This window comes from Salvelinus fontinalis, chromosome 5 (genome assembly GCF_029448725.1).
Source record: "Salvelinus fontinalis isolate EN_2023a chromosome 5, ASM2944872v1, whole genome shotgun sequence".
NCBI lineage: Eukaryota > Metazoa > Chordata > Actinopteri > Salmoniformes > Salmonidae > Salvelinus > Salvelinus fontinalis.
In genome coordinates this window covers 32,815,712-32,838,766 of record NC_074669.1, presented here as the reverse complement: position 1 = coordinate 32,838,766, position 23,055 = coordinate 32,815,712, and the positions used below count along the sequence as shown (strand labels likewise).

The window sequence follows — 23,055 nt, the reverse complement described above, 5'->3', positions numbered from 1 at the left end:
CACAAGAAACATTTTTTGTAACGTTCGAAGAATGTTATTTAAAAACATACATTCCATTCTCAGCGTCTACAAAACTCTATCTTCCTAAGTGTGTTCAGGTGTGTTGGCCGCACCCACTAATTTGCCATACTTGATCTTAATGATTGCTTGATTCCGTTCTCAAAATGTTAATAACGCCTCCCTGGAAAACTTTCAGGAAATCCCAGTAAAACGTTCTCAGAACCTCCCTGCAACCCCCCAAAAAATGTAGGCTCCCAGAACAGGCAAATTTTCATTTCCGTTGTCATAACGTTTAAAGAACATTCAGTTTTACCGTTCAGGAAACGTATGGCTTCGTTCCCAGAACCAAAGGGAAACCAAAAACTTATGTTCCCACAACTTCCAAGGCAGTGTGACTGATAATCAGTCTGTCATATTAGCCCCCCTCAGAGCCTGTAGGGTGCAGTGTGGGTTTTATGGGTTTGGCTGATTTTCCCCTGCTGTTTAGGCTAATGCACTGGATAGAGAGGGGGGGGGGGGGTGGTATTCACACAAAAAGGGGGTGACTGTACTTACTGCTCCCAAATGTAGCCCTAAAGTTGTTTATTTAGGTCATCTATTCCTAAACTTTCGGACTTACAACATGAGTCCCCCCTCCTGCTACAGAAGGAATGAGTCACTGTGAGAAGGACCTGTGGCGTAGAGGGGGGTTTGAGAGGGTGGAGGAGGGTCAGAGAGGCATCCCCTTGGCTCTCAGGGGGATATCCCTGCTGGAGACAGTACTGGGCTGTTTACAAACAAATCCACAAAATAAATCCTGATAGTCGCTCACGTTACACACATAACTGTCCTGCTCATTCTGAGCCAGATACTGGGTAGTGTAGAGGTCGCCTTTGCTCTGGTCTGAGCTCTATGCTTGTTCTCTTCTCCTCAGCTCCCCATGTGGGAGTGATTGACAGGTGAGAGGGGGTTAGGTTGAGTGTGTGTGTGTGTTATGTGTTATGGTCTGGGCTAGGGGCACAAAGGGACCCTTTCAGACATATCCGTCTGCCCCCCACACTGCCACCCCATCAGTGCTGCTACCACTAAGCCTCTCCCAGTACCCCACACTAACACTCCAGTCAGCCCCCAACATTAAACAAACACCAGATTCCATCAAAGAGCACCCTCAGTCTGAATACACAGAGCTGGCCAAACATCACGGCCCTGGTATGACTGGCCCTGATCTCTGATCTGACAGACCAGCGATTTTAAGAAACCATTCCTCACTCCAAACTCACACCAGAACTCATACAGACTGCTTTGAACTGACTCTCAGTTGCAGACTGGCAGGGGACAGAGAGAATGCTGCCAATAGTTTAACAGAGAGCATCAGTTAGGCTACACTCTGTCGGATTTGTGCATTAAAAGGTTAAAGTAAATGTGATCAATTCAAGTTCAGAAGACTGAACTAGGCTAATACATTGGAACATTTGTTACTCGTTTCAGGAAACTAGGCGTATGTCGCACGTCACTACTTCACAGGAGAGGCATTTGAATGTTTTTTTTGACAGAAATGCCATCTGGAACATGTGAACTTTCAGGTGCCTTAATAACAAACTTGTATGCCATCTGTAAATACAAGCTTTAAATGACGAGCCTAGTTAGTTTAGCCACGGAAAAAGGAAGCAACCTTCCCGCTATTCATGATTGGCTGAGATAATGGATGGGCTGGACATGCCGAGAGATGAGTTCGGATTGGTCTGCCATGTAGCACACGTCTGTCTACAACATAAGCGGTTCAGTATCTGTAGGCAATAATTTCTAACGCGTTTTTTTTGAAAGACGCTCTCCACTTTGAGTTTTGAAATCAGTGGAATGTCCGGTGGAAGCAGAGTATGACAGCTAAGCAGAAAATGCTGGTGTTTGATTGCAAATATGCGGAGGGAGTTCGAAAAGAGACCACACAAAAGACTGTTGCCTAAAACAGCTGTATCTGGGTTACATCTTCAAACTAATGTCAACCATGGCATCCATGACAGAGAGGAAGAAGTGTTCATCTATGTATTCGGGTAAGAGATTCTAGCTAGCTACATTTTCAGAAACTATACATTTCTAATTTTGTCAGAAAGTCGTTTTTATTGCAAGTTAAAGCGTGCTGTTAGCTAACTAGCTAAAGTTACGTGTATGATCTGTGTAGGAATATTATTCGTATCTCAGAGCTATTTGCATGGCTAGTTATAGCCTAATGCTTGCTAGCTAGCTGGCTAGTTAGCTAACATTGAACCTAGTTGGTTAGTTTTAGCTACCAGCAGATTTATATATGGTAGTAACATCATGAGTTGGGATTATGGTTCATTGTTTAGCTAGCTAGCTACATGTCTAAACAAAAGACTCCACTATGCAAGTAACCATTTCACTGTACCATTTACACCTTCTGTATCCTGTGCATGTGACAAATAAACTTTGATTTTAATATAGTGTGTGTTTACCAGAGAAGGGAATGTGAAGAACATGACCTGCACCAAAGTCATATTAGGATATAACATAAGGCCTACGAGACAATATCCAAGTTCTAAAATTCTGCGGTAGAGTGCCCTGCTTTCATCACATACAACCATAAGCTATTTTCTGTAATTAGCTCACCATTAACTTGTAAATAATAATATTGTGAGTTTATTTTTCTGTAATAATGAATACAAATTAGTTCAAGTTAAGACAGTGTCAGCTTATGACATGGTCATTATTTGAACTGGCTAGTCAGCTAGCTATCTAACAAGCTAGAAACAAACCAAAACATTATTTAGAAAGTAATTTTTAGTTGCCTGGTTTGCTGGATTGACATATACTAAATTCATTTTTAAACGGATGGGTGTTTTGGTGTTAAAATACACCCGTTATGCTATTCTGGGGCACAAGGCTGCTGATGTCATGTAGCCTGTCGTTTTTGTGTTTATACTTTTTCATAACGACAAGTTTGATGTCGGATGACAATAGAATGTACATGATGTTACAGCGATAACTGTCTACAGACATGTCTTAGGTCTTGAAATCTTTGGTTGTTAAGTACAATACCGTACTCACTTTGTTAAATACCTGGCCTCACATGTGAATCCTTAAAGAGATGGGTGGGGCTAAGGCTTAAGAGGTGGTGAAGGATGCTGAATGGGTGTAGACAAAGAAGAGCTCTCCAGTAGGTGTACCAAAACATTCAAGGGCCATTTTTCAAAAGAGCGGTTACAAGTTAATCAACTTTCAATACCGAATAGCTTTACCATTGTTCCTCAACTGTAGTGTATGATATACCATTTTCTAGCTCGGAGTCTCTACTTTTATCCAATGTAAAAAACACCATTTCAAATGTTGCTAATAAGACCAAATCGAGCCAGTCGGTCACATTTTATTTACACTGAACAAAAATATAAAGTCAACATGTAAAGTGTTGGTCCCATGTGTTTTTTAACATGTTTTAATTTAACCTTCATTTAACTAAGCCAGACATGCTTTATCTACTCATTTGCTGGATGCAGGGTTCAACAGAGTTCAAGTGAAGGTCAAGCTAATCGTAGAGAAAACAGACTGTATTGCAATCATCTCTGATGGGTGGTCGAATGTTCGTGGGCAAGGAATAATTAACTACATCATCTCCAACCCCCATCAGTATTCTACAAGAGCACAGACATAAGGGACAACAGACACACCAGTCTCTACATTGCAGATGAGCTGAAGGCAGTCATCAATGACCTTGGACCATAGAAGGTATTTGCATTGGGGACAGACAATGCTGCGAACATGACGGCTGCTTGGTCTAAAGTGGAGGAGTCCTACCCTCATATCACACCCATTGGCTGTGCTGCTCATGCATTGAATCTGCTCCTCAAGGACATCATGGCACTGAAAACAATGGAAACACTCTACAAGAGAGCCAAGGAAATGGTTAGGTATGTGAAGGGTAATCAAGTTATAGCAGCAATCTACCTCACCAAGCAAAGTGAGAAGAATAAGAGCACCACATTGAAGCTGCCCAGCAGCACCCGTTGGGGTGGTGTTGTCATCATGTTTGACAGTCTCCTGGAGGGGAAGGAGTCTCTCCAATAAATGTCCATATCACAGTCTGCCAATATGTACAGCACCATCAAGAGGATCCTCCTGGATGATGTATTTTGGGAGAGAGTGGTAAGCAGCCTGAAACTCCTGAAACCTATAGCAGTAACCATTGCACGGACTGAGGGAGACAATGCCATCCTGTCTGATGTTCAGACTCTGCTTGCAGATGTAAGAATAAATCCGTACTGCCCTTCCCACTTCACTGTTGCTCCAAGCAGAGGAAACTGCAGATCTGAAATACATCAAAAAGCGTGAAGACTTCTGCCTGAAGCCTACACACGCCGCAGTGTACATGTTGGACCCCAAGTATGCTGGCAAGAGCATCCTGTCTGGTGCAGAGATCAACAAAACCTCTGGTGTCATCACCACCGTGTCTCGCCACTTTGGCCTGGATGAGGGCAAGGTTCTTGGCTGTCTGGCGAAGTACACTTCCAAGCAAGGCCTTTGGGACGGAGATCTAAAGTCGTACCAATACATCTCATCAGCCACCTGGTGGAAGGGACTTTGTGGATCTGAGGCTCTTTCCCCTGTTGCCTCCATCATCCTCCAAATCCCACCAACATCAGCCGTCTCAGAGCGTAACTGGTCCTTGTTTGGGAACACACACACACCAAAGCGCGCAACAGGCTGACCAATACCAAAATCGGTGGCCATCCGGGCAAATTTGAGGCTTTTTGAGCCTGACAACGAGCCATCCTCAACAAGGTTGGAAAGTGACAGTGAAGATGAGGCCTCAGAGTCTGATGTTCAAGAGGTGGACATTGAGGAGGTACAGGGAGAAGACATGGAAGCCTGAGAGGAAGACAACCAAAGCTTTAGATTCTAGACCATCATTTTACAGATGTATGTTGAAAAAACGTTTTTGGGAGATGTGATGGATCATTGGGGATCATTTAATATTCCCTTTATTTTGTTGTTCAGTGAAATCATCCCATGTGAAGAGTCAAATCATTTAATTAAAGTTCAATTCGAAGGTTTTAATTAAAGTCCTATTGGAAGGTTTTAATCATTTGCAATTATATCTACTTATGATAAGGTAAAATGTTTATGTTTCAGGCTCCATATAATATGGTAGATATATATCCAATGCAAAAAAAAATCTACATTTAAAATGGTATTAATATTAATTTGCATATATTCCCGTTAATTCCCATGGAAATGTTCCACCTCTGAATATTCCCCAAAATGTGCAACCCTAAAAACGCAGGCATAAGCTATGGATAATGAACACAATTGCATTTTATGGATGGCATTTGAATGCACAGATATATCATGAAGAGATCCTGGAGCCCATTGTCATGCCATCACTTCATGTTTCAGCATGATATTGCATGGCCCCATGTCACAAGGATCTGTACACAATTCCTGGAATCTGAAAATGTCCCAGTTCTTCCATGGCCTGCATATTCATTAGATACAGTATGTCACCCATTGAACATGTTTGGGATGCTCTGGATCGACGTGTATGACAGCGTGTTCCAGTTCCCGCCAATATCCAGTACCGCCGCACAGCCATTGACGAGTAGTGGCACAACATCGCATAGGCCACAAACAACAGCCTGATCAACTGTATGCGAAGGAGAAGTGTCCCGCTACATGAGTCAAATGGTGGTCACACCAGATACTGACTGGTCTTCTGATCCACGCCCCCACCTATTTTTACTGTATCGGTGACCAACATGTAAACAGAAGCAGAGTGGTTGTCAAGCTGAGAGGTTGTGATGGTCAGAGAAGACTGGGTGGAAAGGGAGAGCTTTTAGTTTTGTATGTATTCCCAGATCGAATCCCTGAGCTGACAAGGTCAAAAAAAATTGACGTTCTGCCCCTGAACAAGGCAGTTAACCCACTGTTCCTAGGCCATCATTGTAAATAAGAATTTGATCTTAACTGACTTGCCTAGTTAAATAAAGATCAAATAAAAAAATTGCAGTGGTATTCATGTTTTTGGCAGACAGACATTCGTTGTCAAACCCGTTGGCCAGTCAGCACTTCTCAGCCAACTCCATTACAGGACAGTAAGAGAGTAACCAATCCCAACACAGTACAGTGAAAAGGTCCAAGAGAGGACCAGAATGGAGCAATAAGGGGTCCGGCATCCGGGTTTAGTTCCCTCTATCTCACTCTCTTCTCCCGTTTGTTGTCCTTTGGCCGGTTCTGTTTGTTGGTCTCAAATTGGACTTCTCTTCTCCTCTCAGAATCCTGGCTAAATAAACCGAATTTGAAATGTGGGCGCATGAATGCAGGCTGGTGTTTATAGAGCTTAGGATGTGGAGACAGACAGCCATAGAATGAGATTCCACGGGGAGTCAGGGTTTAAACCTTGGTAATGCCGTGTCACAAGTACAGTAACTAATATTTACATATAAAAACATGGCTCATGATGAGCGTGAGAACTGGGAACAAGGACTAGAGACCGATTACCAGGATGTGTACTCAGAGCATGCGTGGACCAAATGGCAAGTGTCTTCAAAAAAAAAAAAATCCAGACCGAGTCTGTAATACCTACATGTTTCAATCAGACCACCATAGTCCCTGTGCCCAAGAAAGCGAAGGTAACCTGCCTAAATTACTACCGTCGGTAGCCACCATGAAATGCTTTGAAAAGCTGGTCATGGCTCACAAACACCATCATCCCAGAAACCCTAGACCCACTCCAATTCATGGGTCCTCAGATCCTCAAAAAATATACAGCTGCACCATCGAGAGCATCCTGACTGGTTGCATCACTGCCTGGTATGGCAACTGCTCGGCCTCCGACCGCAAGGCACTACAGAGGGTAGTGCGTACGGCCCAGTACGTCACATGGGCCAGGCTTCCTGCCATCCAGGACCTCTATACCAGGCAGTGTCAGAGGAAGGCCCCAAAAAATTGTCAAAGACTCCAGTCACCCAAGTCATAGACTGTTCTCTCTGCTAGCGCAAGCGGTACCATAGTGGCAAGCTGTACCAGAGCACGAAGTCTAGGTCCAAAAGGCTCCTTAACAGCTTCTACCACCAAGCCATAAGACTGTTGAACCACTGATCAAATGTCCACCCGGACTATTTACATTGACACTCACTCCTCTTTGTTTGTACACTGCTGCTACTCGCTGTTTATTATCTATGCATAGTCACTTCACCCCTACCTACATGTACAAATTACCTCGACTAACCTGTACCCCCACACATTGACTCGGTTCCGGTATCCTCTGCAGGACCGAGTTTGGGAAACCCTTCCTTAAAGCAGAAACCACTGATGAGAAAGTGCCACAAAAATATAACCCGCCACTGCATTCCACCAAAACAAACAAGCAGGGGCCGGCCGGGCCACCCAACATTTTCAATTAGAGCCAGAGAGGGGGCAGGAAACAGCCCTGTGTCCCCCGCAGGGAGATGGGTGGAAGTCAGGGGTGAGGCAAGGGGTCTTCAAGGCTCCAACCAGAAAGAGGCTCAGCGACAGCTTAGCACTAATTTCCTGTGATATGCTGTGTGTCAATCACAAAGAATCCCTCAAAATAATACAGTAGGCCTTATTGACATAGGCTTGCACGCCCACACTAAAATATTTCCTGTAAAATGTACAGCAATTTACTGGCAGCAATTGGCCAGCAAGTTACTGAAATGTGTTTCACGGTACAGCTACTGTAATCCATTTTAGGATAATACATTTTAAAGTACCAAAAATGTTACTGTAATCTAATTTATAGTACATTACTGGAATTACCCATGCTGCGGCATTGTACCCAGTGTTCTTTGCAAGTTTTCATTTTTCACATTTACATAGAAATGTTGGTAATTTAGTAGGCGCTCTTGTCCTTAGCAACTTACAGTCAGTGCAATCAACCAAGGTTTATCTTTTTTTTTTTTTAAACATTAGTCATAGCCAGTGTTTTCCAATAAAGCCGGCTGTCGGCTAATCAGGAGGTTCCTGACTCATTTTAAGTCAGCTACATTTTATTTCACTACTTTTCCTTTAAAAGGTTTCAAATTGCTAGTTCGTCAAGCCTTCTCCTGCTAGAATGAATGATATGCATCTTCTAGTGATCTATTGATGGAATAGGCGCCTGTCAGTCAAAGTGAGTGATGACAGTGAGCGAATTACAGCAAAAATCCAAAATAAGCCCAATGCGTTTCTATGAGCTTATTTTGGATTTAAACCTGTCAACTGCCTTCCCGCCTTTGGGACAACGACTCCAATCGTTAGGACAGAGACATTAGCATTTTGTCATTATATACAGATCCCTCGTCGCTGTCAATTTTTTATTTTATTTTTTTTACACAGAGGGAGAGAGCATGATGCTTGTGAATTTGCACATCCCATTAAATGTAGGCCTAAGTGGTAACGATGAGTCGAAATCCACAACCTAGCCTAATTATTGTTTTCTGACACAGTAAGTTATTTCCTTTTGCGTGTTTCACATAGCCAGCCACGCAGAGTCGTGTCGCATAGTAGGCTATTTACTCTGCATTGGTTGACAATCATGTGACTATTCCATAAGGGCATACACAAAATGCAAGAATAACAGATCCTTTAATAAAGCACAGAGAGGGGAAACACTGAGAAGTACCTATATTACTGTTAGTGTTCATTTCCCAGTTGTTGTTTAACATACTGTATTCCTAGGTGTGATAACAACACAGGGCTTAAGTTTCATTAAGTGTGTGATACCTTAAGCTGTAGAGAAGAAAGGTTCAAAGCTGCCTGTTCAGTCTCTCTCTCCTTGCCCACTGCTCTATCTGAAACAGCACACCAGTGTGCAGTATTTGAGGACACACACATCAACAACGTCTATGCTCTGACCTTTCACCTCTGAGGGTAACACAGTAGGGGTAATGTTCCTCTACCAATAACATGACCCCCTCAACACTGACCTGAAACAAAACATTATAAATTAAGACAGTGCTTGCCTATCTGCAACACTTAGGCCTACATCAGTTTGATGATATCAAAGATTTTAAAAAATCATACAAGAAGCTTACACAAAATGTAGGCTATTGCAAAGTCTCACTTAGATAAAAAAAAAAATTATCCAAGGAGACTGAAGCACTAGGGTAACAAAGATCTGCATAGTTTCAAGACACTGACCGTCTATCAGCAATATGCTGCTGTAGTGCAATTCCATGGTAACAACATTATGCTTAGACTCAGTTCACTTTAAAATGTAAGCCAAACAAAAACCATTGATTTAAAAGTTTAACAAACCATTAAAAAACTGTATGAACAAGGACAAATTTGAACAATTTCCACAGAAAATGTTACAAAAACAAATTTAGTGGAAGAACTGTACAGATGCAAACAGTCCGGGTGGCCATTTGAGTAATTGTTCAGCAGTCTTATGGCTTGGGGGTAAGAAGCTGTTAAGGAGCCTTTTGGACCTAGACTTTGCACTCCAGTACTGCTTGCCGTGCGCTAGCAGAGAGAACAGTCTAAGACTTGGGTGACTGGAGTTTGACAATTTGTTGTGCCTTCCTCTGACATTGCCTAGTATATAGGTCCTGGATGGTAGGAAGCTTGGCCCTAGTGATGTACTGGGCCGTACGCACTACCCTCTGTAGCAGCTTAGGTCGGATAACGAGCAGTTGCCATTGCAGGCGCTGATGAAACCGGTCAGGATGCTCTCGATGGTGCAGCTGTAGAACTTTTTGAGGATCTGGGGACCAATGCCAAACCATTTCAGTCTCCTTAGGGGGAAAAGGCGTACAGGAAGGGACTAAGCACGAACCTGAGGGGCCCGCATGTTGAGGATCAGCATGGCAGACGTGTTGTTGCCTACCCTTACCACCTGGGGCGGCCCGCAAGGAAGTCCAGGATCCAGTTGCAGAGGGAGGCGTTTAGTCCCAGGGTCCTTAGCTTAGTGATGAGCTTCGTGGGCACTATGGTATTGAACGCTAAGCTGTAGTCAATGACCAGCATTCTCACATAGGTGTTCCTTTTGTCCAGGTGGGAAAGGGCAGTGTGGAGTGCGATTGTGATTGCGTCATCTGTGCATATGTTGGGGCGGTATGCGAAGTGGAGTGGGTCTAGGGTTTCCGGGATGATGGTGTTGATGTGAGCCATGACCAGCCTTTCAAAGCACTTCATGGCTACCAACGTGAGTGCTAAAGTGCGGTAGTCATTTAGGCAGGTTACCTTCACTTTCTTGGGCACAGAGACTATGGTGGTCTGCTTGAAACGTAGGTATTAGAGACTGAAAATGTCAGTGAAGACACTTGCATTTAGCCCATCTGGTAGACTTGCGTCACTGGACAGCTCACGACTGGGTTTCCCTTTATATTCCGTAATAGTTTGCAAGCCCTGCCACATCCGACGAGCATCAGAGCCTGTGTAGTAGGATTCAATCTTAGTCCTGTATTGGCGCTTTGCCTGTTTGATGGTTCGCCTGAGGGCATAGCGGGATTTCTTATCAGCATCCGGATTAGTTTCCTGCTCCTTGAAAGTAGCAGCTCTAGGCTTTAGCCTGGTGCGGATGTTGCCTTTTAATACATGGCTATTGGTTGGGATATGTACGGTCACTGTGGGGATGACGTCGTCGATGCACTTATTGATGAAGCACCTCAATGACATTGGATGAATGACAGAACATATTCCAGTCTGTGCAAGCAAAATAGTCCGGAGGCGTAGCATCTGTGTCATCTGATCACTAGTTTTTGCTTGTCAGCAGGAATCAGGAAGATAGAATTATGGTCAGATTTGCCAAATGGAGGTTGAGGGAGAGCTTTGTATGCATCTCTGTGTGTGGAGTAAAGGTGGTCTAGAGTTTTTTCCCCCTCTGGTTGCACATGTGACATGCTGGTAGAATTTAGGTCAAACGGATTTAAGTTTGCTTGCAGTAAGGTTCTCGGCCACTAGGAGAGCCGCTTCTGGATGAGCATTTTCTTGTTCGCTTATGGCCTTATACAGCTCGTTGAGTGCAGTCTTAGTGACAGAATCGGTTTGTGGTGGTAAATAGACGGCTATGAAAAATATAACTGAAAACTCTCTTGGTAGATAGTGTGGTCTACAACTTATCTTGAGGTACTCTACCTCAGGCGAGCAATACCTTGAGACTACCTTAATATTAGACATTGCACACCAGCTATTGACAAATAGACACACACCCCCACCTCATCTTACCGGACGTAGCTGTTCTGTCCTGCCAATGCACGGAAAACCCAGCCAACTGTATATTATCCGTGTCGTTGTTCAGCCACAACTCGGTGAAACATAACATATTACAGTTTTTTATGTCCCATTGGTAGGATAGTCTCGACCGGAGGTCATCCAGTTTATTCTCCAGCAATTGCACGTTGGCACCTCTACCAAAGAACCTCTACCAAAGAACCTCTACCAAAGAACGGATGGTAGAGGTGGGTTAACCACTCGCCGACAAATTCTCACAAGGCACACTGATCTGCGCCCCCTGTATCTCCTTCTTTTCTTCATGCGAATGGCGGGGATTTGGGCCTTGTCCGGGAGCAACATTATATTCTTCAGGTCAAGGCTCATTAATGAAAACAATCTGTCCAGTTTGAGGTGAGTAATCGCTGTTCTGCCATCCAGAATCTCTTTTCGGTAAGAGACGGTAGCGTCAACATTATGTACAAAATAAGTTACAAACAATGAGAAAAAACACACAAAATGGCACAATTGGTTAGGAACCCGTAAAACGGCAGTCATCCCCTCCGGCGCCATTCTCTCTTTGATGGGGCGAAATCCTGCAGTAACTGTCCACAATGAAAGACCAATGGCCTTGTGCATTGTGGGCTCAGCCTATCTATGTTCTGATACAGGCAAACATTTTCATAATGATAATTTCACATTCTTCTGTAGGTGTCATACAGGTAGGAGTGGAGGCTTGGGGAACAGACAGAAACACACACGCAGTTGGACTGAGAAATGGAGCATTAGCAGTTTACTAAGGATACAGCAGTGATTGAGACCAGCACCCATTGTCAGAAGTGTTGTGCAGCCAGAGCGCAGAGGAGCAGCGCTCCCTCACTTTTTCCAATTTGAGAATACTATTTCTGGAAAATGTATTCTGATAAATTCTAAATAAATTCTATTTTATTACCACAAAAATTACATGAAATTACAACAGAACGACAAACCAAATAAATATGTATAGATGCCGAGAGGTAGGTAAATTGTGGTTTCTTCCGCATCTGCCGGTAGCGAGAATGATGAAGAACTATAGGCTACATCTGTGCACTGCGTAGTGGAATCCATAACCCATGTGTGACCACTTGGTTAAGGTGACACCGTTCTGCCGAGGACACCCAAACCAGAGTGGCCACCGCAAAGCCCAAGGAGCCTAACAATGTCTGGAAGTGGCTGTAGCCTTGCTTGGGATATTTAGCCTACATTGGCTAAATTGATTTGAGACCAGTGGTGAACGGTGACTATTGGAGCTAGGCCCTCAGTTGCGGAGAAAGATCTGACGTCATACATATAGAACTCGGAGGCCTGTGTATACAGAGCCTGACTTGAGACCTTTCTTTTGCAGACCTATGTAGGAGGAGCAATTCTTTGACGACAGAGTCAAACGGTCCTTAGCCACGCCTCAGCTGAGACTCACAGAAGCAGCACACGTACACAACGGTTGCAAATATCAATAGCAGGAACCCCTTTAGAAGACAATACGGTTTCGTCGTTTCAAAGAAATATTTGCCAAAACAGTCACTCAAATAGTGGCGGAATAAATTCAACCACACAACTAGTCACATTGTTTCAAGACTACGGACAGTATATGTTGTCAGAGAGAAGAAGGTGTGCTGTTATTGGATGTTCTATCTCCAGCATGCAACAATAAAAAAAATGCACCACAACACAAAATGGCATGTACCCAGTACATCCACTTGCAACGTTATTACCTTTGTTTTTAACCACACAACCAGTGATCTAAAGTTTAAACAGGCAAAATCTTTGAAAACAGTTGTCCAGGTTGAGCTATTATTGGTGCTGAAGAGTAGGCAATTCCAACAGTAAAGCTTTTTTGTCAGCTCACAGCCAGTTATCCACGGACAGCGTTCATAATTATTCACTTCAAAATGCCTTTCTTTCCTCGTTGCACCAAATCAGGCAGTGCAGGAGTTGGTCTCCCAGCCTGTGGAAGATTTAACTTTTCATTAAAGGTTAGTCTTGAAAAGGGCAATGCCAACAATTTAGCCACCACATCATCCTCGATTACTCTCTCTGCAGTTGCCATCGCCATCGTTACATACACTCATTGCTAGGCTCAAGCGTGAGAAAACAAGATAAGGCTTGCCTTTGGCTCTGAATTAGTGACGTATACTTAGGCCCACCAGAGGGCCTTTAGGCATCATACATTTATCCCACCTATTAGAAGACAATTTGTGATTGGTTGATTCTACTGTCATTCCAAAATGCTGCTCTAATTGAAGTCAATGTCATTGGCTGGTGCCTTCTATTCAAAGTCGGAGGCCCTAGCCAATGAGCATTGAGCCCAGCTAGATTATTTCTACCAAGAGACTACCAAAGAAAAATTCTGATTGGGTATTTCTCTCCCTTGGATATTAATTGAGATTAAAAATAATTAAGACTAAAAATATTAAATCAATGAAAACAAAATTACAATATCTAAAAACATATATAGATTTGCATCTACCCTTAGGCCCTCTGAGGGCGTAGAGCGCCCTGACGGTTCCCCACTGGTTGAGACGCAGGGCCCATTCTAGCTTGGCGTGTCAGGGTGGGCAATTGTAAGAATTCTTTGTGCCAAGTTGGGGGTATTAATGCATTTAGGTTATAGTGTATTGAGATGCATGAATACACCACAACAAAAGCTTGATTTTATGTATGTTTTAAAACTAATATCCTGCTATTCTACATAGTAATGATTTATGTTCAATACTTGGTAAATTGATTTAATAGCATGTTTAATCTATGCAAATAGATTATATGAATTAATAGTTCACCACTCTGTTTTCTTTTAATATGTAATAGGGTATATTATAACCATGTGTTCAAGCTAATCAAATCAACGTTTATGATACTACTACGTAAGCTACACAATACAATGCCTACTCTAAATAAAAATGATACTAAGCTACTGTATATGTATTTACATTAGGCTATAACCTACAAATAGCTAGACCATGTAGTCGTAGACCTATTAGATGTACTGAATATTATTGTTTGGGTTCCTGAACTGGCCAAATGGCAGAACTATCCTTCAGCACCACAAGTTAGTTCAACTTCTTTAACATCATTGCGCGATCCTGGCACTGTCCTTTCCGCACCATGAAGGGCACGCCAATAGCTTAAAATGACATCTCATCCAGATCCGTTGCCTACGCCTAATAGTCATACTCATCACTTATTATTACAAACAGATTATCACTTCTCACAATGGTGATGTTTAGTAAAGTTATATCAAAGCTGAATCAAATGTCTCGCAAGAACACATCATTCATTTGCATTCCTCAAAACATAACCGAATATTAGCATAATAGGGCTTTAAGTTTTCTGTTACACCAAAAACACCTAATTTCTAATGAGATTTTAGGATGGCTAGCTTAAACTGAATATTCCCCCAAAAATTATCATGCGCCAAAACTCAGAGCGCACAACTAGGCAGGATTTATGCTTTGATTAAAACAATATACAATTAAGGCTAATCGTTTGTTAACAGCATCTTCGCTTATTCAAGAAGATCTAAATGCATATTACCATGAAACTGATTGAGATCAATCAAGTGATTGGCATGAAGATGCAGTTTGGACGTTTCACCGGTAAAACGTGAAGAATTATCATTCACAACTGACAGTGATGATTGCCTATTTTGAAATAAGGTAACCGATGCCTAACTTGGTGTTTGAGGGTATTAGAAATATAACATTTTCTTTAGACAACATGGCATAGGCAGATAATGACAAGCTGGCTATTCAATTGGCTAAATATGTTGGTACAAACTTTGATTACCTTTTAAAAAAAGTATTATTACGATCCCTCACCGACAAAAATAGCACTACACCACTGCCCATTGTGGAGTTGAGTTTAGTCGGCTACCATCAATCAAACAAAAAAAAAGAGACAAAGGCTATTAGTTTGACAGGCCATGGTTTCCATTATATCCTACAGAACTCCTATACATTTGCGTAGTCAAATTTACACATATAAACACCGTATATATTTCATGAGACTGGCCTTACACAGGCCTAGCCCTGCGCTACAGTACAGTAGTATCCAATAAACCAAGGGAAGCAGTAAGCAAGACCACATCGTTTTTAAATGTGTAATTCTCTTTGGCAAGACCGTCCCAGGTAGGCATGTAGATTCTGTGTGGTCAATGACCCCTTGATGCGATACCTGTGCGCATGTCAAGAAAGGTGAGCAAGCGAGGTTGTTTTTGGGGGACATGTCAGTTGACACAGACAGCGCTAGCAGTAGTTAGCTAGCGCAACTAATAACAATAAAAATGTCTCAAGTGCGTTCGCTGCCAGACCAATATAATTACTTATACACATACTTAGACCACCAGACAAACATACATAGTAACGATATGAACAGTAAATTGGAAGTTGGAAACTGTGTTAGCTGACTAACGTTAGTAGTATGCAAGCCAGCGGGCTAGCTTTGATAACGGAAATGTAAACAATCATCGGAGATCTCTGCAAAGTGAGACGAACTAAGACCGTGACTCCAATCCAATGGTAAAATAAAGCTTTCATATTTGAGTCACAATATTTTGTCAAATAAATAGATAACATAGGGTAACTTACAATGCAGCTGTTGAATGAAAAATTCCAGCTAACCTTTTCAGAAATCAACTTTGTTTGCCACTTCCTGCAACGCCCAGTCGGTGATGATGTCATCACGCACTCTATTTTGCATCCCCCTCGGAGCATCAGAGCCATCAGCTCAGGAGCTGGGTTGAGTGAGTACAATTTGGTATGGTGTGGATAGTTACTCAAAACACTAGCTAAAATGCCATGTACTGCTGAGCGTACAAAACATTAGAAACACCTGCTCTATCCATGATGTAGACAGACCAGGTGAATGCTATGATCCCTAATTGATGTCACCTGTAAAATAAACTTCAATCAGAGTAGATGAAAGGGAGAAGATAGGTTAAAGAGGATTTTTAAGCCTTGAGACATGGATTGTGTATGTGTGCCGTTCAGAGGGAGAATGGGCAAGAGAAAATATTTGTGTCTTTGAACAGGGGATGGTAGTAGGTGCCAGGCGCACCGGTTTGAGAGTGTCAAGATCCGCAACGCTGCTGGGTTTTTCACGCTCAACAGTTTCCCATGTGTATCAAGAACTTAACACAACTGTGGAAAGCATTGGAGTTAACTTAGTCCAGCATCCCTTTGGAAAGCTTTTGACAGCTTGTACAACCATGCCGTGACGAATTGAGGCTGTTCTGAGGGCAAAAGGGGGTGCAAATCAATATTAGTAAGGTGTTCCTAATATTTTGTACACGTGTGTGTGTGTGTGTGTGTGTACTGAACAAAAATATAAATGCAACCATTTCAAATATTTTACAGAGTTACAATTCCTATAAGGGAATCAGTCCAATATCAATAAATTCATTAGGCACTATTCGATGGATGTCACATGACTGGGCATGGGCGCAGACATGGGTGAGCCTGGGAGGGTAAAGGCCACGGTCCACTTGGGAGCCAGGCCCAACCACTGGGGAGCCAGACCCAGCCAATCAGAATGTGTTTTTTCCCCACAAAATGGCTTTATTACAGACAGAAATACGTCTCAGCACCCCCTCAGACGGTCCCACAGGTGAAGAAGCCGGATGTGGAGTTCCTGGGCTGTAGTAGTTATACATGGTCTGCGGTTGTGAGGCCGGTTGGAGGTACTGTCAAATTCTCTAAAATGACATTGTGGTATCTTATGGTGGAGAAACAAACATAAAATGTTCTGGCAACAGCTCTGGTGGACATTCCTGCAGTCAGCAGGCAATTGTACGCTCCCTCAAAACTTGAAACATTTGTGGGATTGTGTTATGTGACAAAACTGCACATTTTAGAGTGGCCTTTTATTGTCCCCAGCACAAGGCGCACCTGTGTAATGATCATGCTGTCGAATCAGCTCCTTGATATGCCACACGTGTCAGGTGTATGGTTTATCTTGGAAAATGATAAATTCTTACTAACAGGGATGTAACAAATTTGTGCTCCACATTTTAGAGGAATAAGCTTTTGTACGTATGGACATTTTCTGGGATATTTTATTTCAGCTCATGAAACAATGGGACCAGCACTTTACATGTTAAATTTATATTTGTGTTCAGTATATACAGTACCAGTCAAAGGTTTGCACACACCTACTGATTCAAGGGTTCTTTATTTTTACTATGTTCTACATTGTAGAATAATAGTGAAGACATAAACTATGAAATAACACATATGGAATCATGTAGTAATCAAAAAGTGTTAAACAAATGAAAATATATTTTAGTTTTGAGATTCTTCAAAGTAGCCACCCTTTGCCTTGATGAGAGCTTTGCACATGCTTGGCATTCTCTCAACCAGCTTCACCTGGAATGTTTTTCCAACAGTCTTGAAGGAGTTCCCACATATGCTGAGCACTTGTTGGCTGCTTTTCCTTCACTCTGCGGTCCAACTCATCCAAAACTATCTCAATTGAGTTGAGGTCAGGTGATTGTGGAGGCTAGATCATCTGATGTAGCACTCCATCACTCTCCTTCTTGGTCAAATAGCTCTTACACAGCCTGGAGGTGTGTTGGGTCATTGTCCTGTTGAAAAACAAATGATAGTCCCATTAAGCGCAACCTAGATGGGATGGCGTATCGCTGCAGAATGCTTTGGTAGCCATGCTGGTTAAGTGTGCCTTGAATTCTAAATAAATAACTGACAGTGTCACCAGCAAAGCACCCTCACACCATAACACCTCCTCCTCCATGCTTCACAGTGGCAACCAAACATGCGGAGATCATCCGTTCACCTACTCTGCTTCTCAGAATGACACAGAGGTTGGAACCAAAAATCTCACATTTGGATTCCAGACCAAAGGACAGATTTCCACCGGTCTAATGTCCATTGCTCGTGTTTCTCGGCCCAAGCAAGTCTCATATTATTATTGGTGTCCTTTAGTAGTGGTTTCTTTGCAGCAATTCGACCATGAAGGCCTGATTCATGCAGTTGATGTTGATGTGTCTGTTACTTTAACTCTGTGAAGCATTTATTTGGGCTGCAATTTCTGAGGCTGGTAACTCTAATGAACTTAGCTTCTGCAGCAGAGGTAACTCTGTGTCTTCCTTTCCTGTGGCGGTCTCCATGAGATCCAGTTTCATCATAGTGCTTGATGGTTATTGCGACTGCACTTGAAGAAACGTTCAAAGTTCTTGAAATGTTCCATATTGGCTGACCTTCATGTCTTAAAGTAATGATGGACTGTCGTTTCTTTTTGCTTATTTGAGCTGTTCTTGCAATAATATGGACTTGCATTCCAGGTGACTACCTCATGAAGCTGGTTGAGAGAATGCCAAGTGTGTGCAAAGCTGTCATCAAGGCAAATGGTGGCTACTTTGAAGATTTTTTAACACTTGTTTTGTTTTCTAAATGATTCCATATGTGTTTTTTCATAGTTGTAATGTCTTCACTATTATTCTACAAAGTATAAAATAGTAAAAATGAAGAAAAACACTTGAATGAGAAGGTGTGTCCAAACTTTTGACTGGTACTAATATATAGTGCATTTGAAACGTGTTCAGACCCCTTGACTTTTTACATATTTTGTTATGTTACAGCCTTATTCTAAATTGGATTAAATCTATCTACACACAATACACCCCATTCGAAATTGAGCTCAGGTGCATCCTGTTTCCATTGATCATCCTTCAGATGTTGAGTCCACCTGTGGTAAATTCAATTGATTGGATATGATTTGGAAAGGCATACGCCTGTCTACATAAGGTCCCACAGTTGACAGTGCACGTCAGAGCAAAAACCAAGCCATAAGGTCGAAGGAATTCTCCATATAGCTCTGAGACAGGATTGTGTCGAGGCACAGACCTGGGGAATGGTGCTCAGAAATGTCTGCAGCATTGAAGGTCCCCAAAAACACAGTGGCCTTCATCATTCTTAAATGAAAGAAGTTTGAAACCACCGAACTGAGCAATCCGTGGAGAAGGGCACTTGGTCAGGGAGGTGACCAAGAACCCGATGGTAACTCTGACAGAGCTCTAGAGTTCCTCTGTGGAGATGGGAGAAACTTCCAGAAGGACAACCATCTCTGCAACACTCCAGCAATCAGGCCTTTATGGTAGAATAGCCAGACAGATGCCACTCCTCAGTAAAAGGTTCATGACAGCCTGCTTGGAGTTTGCCAAAAGGCACCTAAAGACTCTCAGACATGAGAAACGAGATTCTCTGGTCTGATGAAACCAAGATTGAACTCTTTGGCCTGAATGCCAAGCGTCACGTCTGGCAGAAACCGGACACCATCCCTACGGAGAATCATGGTGGTGGCAGGATCATGCTGTGGGGATGTTGGTCAGCGGCAGAGACTGGGAGACTGGTCAGGATCGAGGCAAAGATGAACGGAGCAAAGTAGAGAGAGATCCTTGATAAAAACATTCTCCAGAGCGCTCGGGACCTCAGAATGGGGGCGAAGGTTCACCTTCCAACAGGACAATGACCCTAAGTACACAGCCAAGACAACGCAGGAGTGGCTTCAGGAAAAGTGTCTGAATGTCCTTGAGCGGCCCAGCCAGAGCCCGGACTTGAACCCGATCGAACATCTCTGGAGAGACCTGAAATTATCTGTGCAGCGACGCTCCCCATCCAACCTATCAGAGCTTGGAAGGATCTGCAGAGAAGAATGGGAGAAACTCCCCAAATACAGGTGTGCCGCGCTTGTAGCGTCATACCCAAGAAGACTTGAGTCTAATCGCTGCCAAGGGTCCTTCAACAATGTACTGAGTAAAGGGTCTGAATACTTTTGTAAAAGTGATATTTCTATTTTTTATAATTTTTTATTAGGTTAAACGACTAAACTATTTTAGCTTTGTCATTATGGGGTATTGTGTGTAGATTGATGAGGGGTAAAACAACTTTTAATACATTTTAAAATAAATAATATATATATATAGTGCTTTCGGAAAAGTATTCAGGCCCCTTGACAATTTCCATATTTTGTTACGTTACAGCCTTATTCTAAAACTGATTAAATAAAACATTTTCCTCAGCAATCTACACACAATACCCCAGAATGACAAAGCCAAAACAATTTTTTTGAATTTATTTCAAATGTATTAAAACAACAAATATCTTATTTACATAAGTATTCAGACCCTTTGCTATGAGACTCAAAATTGAGCTCAGGCGCATCCTGTTTCCATTGGTCATCATTGAGATGTTTCTGCAATTTTATTGGAATCCAACTGTGGTAAATTCAATTGATTGGACATGATTTGGAAAGGCACACGCCTGTCTACATTGCACTCCGCTAATATTGGCACCCTTGGTAAATATGAGCAAAACAGGAAGTGAAAAAAAATTATTTGCTGTTTATCCTCTTCATCTTTCATTCAAAATATTTACAAAAATCTGACCTTTTAATTGAAGCAAAATTATTGAAAGAAATACATTTTAAATAAATATTTTTTGCCGAAACATGTGTGACATAATTATTGTCACCCCAAAAAATTCTTATGAGTAAAATCTAACTGAAGTATATTCCCATTCATATTTTTACATCTTTAAGTTCACCTGAGTGATTAGGAACACTTAAGTGTTAAGCCATGACTTCCTGTTTCACTGGGGTATAAATATGAGGTGACACACATGCCAAGTTCCCATAGTCATCCATCACTATGGGAAAGACCTGAGACTACAGTAAGGATGTGTGAGAAAAGGTTGTTGAGCTGTACAAATCAGGAAATGGCTATAAGGAAATAGCTCAACGGTTGAAAATGCAAATTTTCCACTGAGGGCAATAATTAAGAAGTTTAAAGCAACTGGAGATGTTAACAATCAGCCTGCAAGACGACGTGTGTCTATATTGACCCCACACACAGTGAGGGAGGATGGTTAGAGTGGGCGAAAAGGATCACAGCTGGAGAATTGCAGACGATAGTTGGGTCTTGGGGTCAGAAAGTCTCCAAAACTACAATCAGACGCCACCTACATAACCACAAGTTATTTGGCAGGGTTGCCATAAAAAAAAAAGTTTTTGTTGTCTTCAAACAACAAACTGAAGCACCCACCAGAGGTGGGTTTGGCGTAGACAGAAAGATAGCCATGCAGAAAAGTAGCTCATCCCCACGGTGAAGTATGGCGGTGGATCTTTGATGTTGTGGGGCTGTTTTTCTTCCAAAGGCCCGGGACAACTTGTTAGGATATATGGTATCATGGACTCCATCAGCAGATATTAAATCAAAACCTGACTGCCTCTGCTACGAAGCTTAAGCTGGGCCGTGTTTAGATCTTCCAGCAGGACAAAAATCCAAAGCACACCTCAAAATCAACACAAAAATAGTTCACTGACCACAGAATCAAGGTTTTGCCATGGCCATCCTAGTCCCCTGACCAACCCCATAGAAAACGTGGGATGAGGCGAGCTCAGTATCTGAAGGATCTGGAGAGATTTTGTATGGATGAATGGTCTCAGATCCCTTGCCATGTGTTCTCCAACCTCATTATGGTTAGATTTAATCACCTCCTCCAAGACTGTTGGAAAAGCATTCCTCATGAAGCTTGAGAGAATGCCAAGAGTGTCATCAAGGCAAATGGTGGCTACTTTGAAGAATCTCAAATATAAAATATATTTTGATTTGTTAAACACTTTTTTGGTTACTACATGATTCCATTTGTATTATTTCATATTTTAATGTCTTCACTATTATTCTACAATGTAGAAAATAGTTTAAAAAAAGAAAAACACTGGAATGAGTAGGTGTGTCCAAATGTTTGACTGGTACTGTCTCACTGTCAACTGCATTTATTCTAAGCAAACTTAACATGTGTAAATATTTGTATGAACATAAGATTCAACAACTGGGACATAAACTGAACAAGTTCCACAGACATGTGACCAACAGAAATGGAATAATGTGTCCCTGAACAAAAATCAAAAGTAACAGTATCTGGTGTGGCCACCAGCTGCATTAAGTACTGCAGTGCATCTCCTCCTCATGGACTGCACCAGATTTACCAGTTCTTGCTGTGAGATGCTACCCCACTCTTCCACCAAGGCACCAGCAAGTACCCGGACATTTCTCGGGGGAATGGCCTTAGCCCTCACCCTCCGATCCAACAGGTCCCAGACGTGCTCAATGGGATTGAGATCCGGGCTCTTCGCTGGCCATGACAGAACACTGACATTCCTTTCTTGCAGGAAATCATGCACTGAACAAGCAGTATGGAAGGTGGCATTGTCATGCTGGAAGGTCATGTCAGGATGCGCCTGCAGGAAGGGTACCACATGAAGGAGGAGGATGTCTTCCCTGTAACGCACAGCGTTGAGATTGCCTGCAATGACAACAAGCTCAGTCCGATGTTGCTGTGACACACCGCCCCAGACCATGACGCACCCTCCACCTCCAAATCGATCCCGCTCCAGAGTACAGGCCTTCGAAGATAAACGCGAATCCGACTATCACCCCTGGTGAGACAAAACCGCGACTCGTCAGTGAAGAGCACTTTTGCCAGTCCTGTCTGGTCCAGCGACGGTGGGTTTGTGCCCATAGGCAACATTGTTGCCGGTGATGTCTGGTGAGGACCTGCCTTACGACAGGCCTACAAGCCCTCAGTCCAGCCTCTCTCAGCCTATTGCAGACAGTCTGAGCACTGATGATGGGATTGTGCGTTCCTGGTGTAACTCGGGCAGTTGTTGTTGCCATCCTGTACCTGTCCCACAGGTGTGATGTTCAGATGTACCGATCCTGTGCAGATGTTGTTACACGTGGTCTGCCACTGCGAGGACGATCAGCTGTCCGTCCTGTCTCCCTGTAGCGCTGTCTTAGGCTTCTCACAGTACGGACATTGCAATTTATTGCCCTGTCCACATCTGCAGTCCTCATGCCTCCTT

At 42.7% G+C, this 23,055-nt stretch overlaps 1 protein-coding gene across 2 annotated transcripts in view; it reads right to left on the bottom strand.

Annotated features, from left to right (window-relative positions):
- LOC129855479 (exocyst complex component 2-like) overlaps nucleotides 1–15,887 on the bottom strand; it is an 87,042-nt gene extending 71,155 nt beyond the window's left edge. The window contains exon 1 of one of the 2 annotated variants that reach the window (XM_055923192.1): nucleotides 15,798–15,887. The gene's annotated coding sequence lies outside the window, so the exon portion shown is untranslated. Of the gene's footprint in view, nucleotides 1–15,764 lie in introns of both variants that reach the window. The other variant, XM_055923191.1, reaches the window with a different exon arrangement.
- Between the last annotated feature and the right edge of the window lie 7,168 nt (nucleotides 15,888–23,055).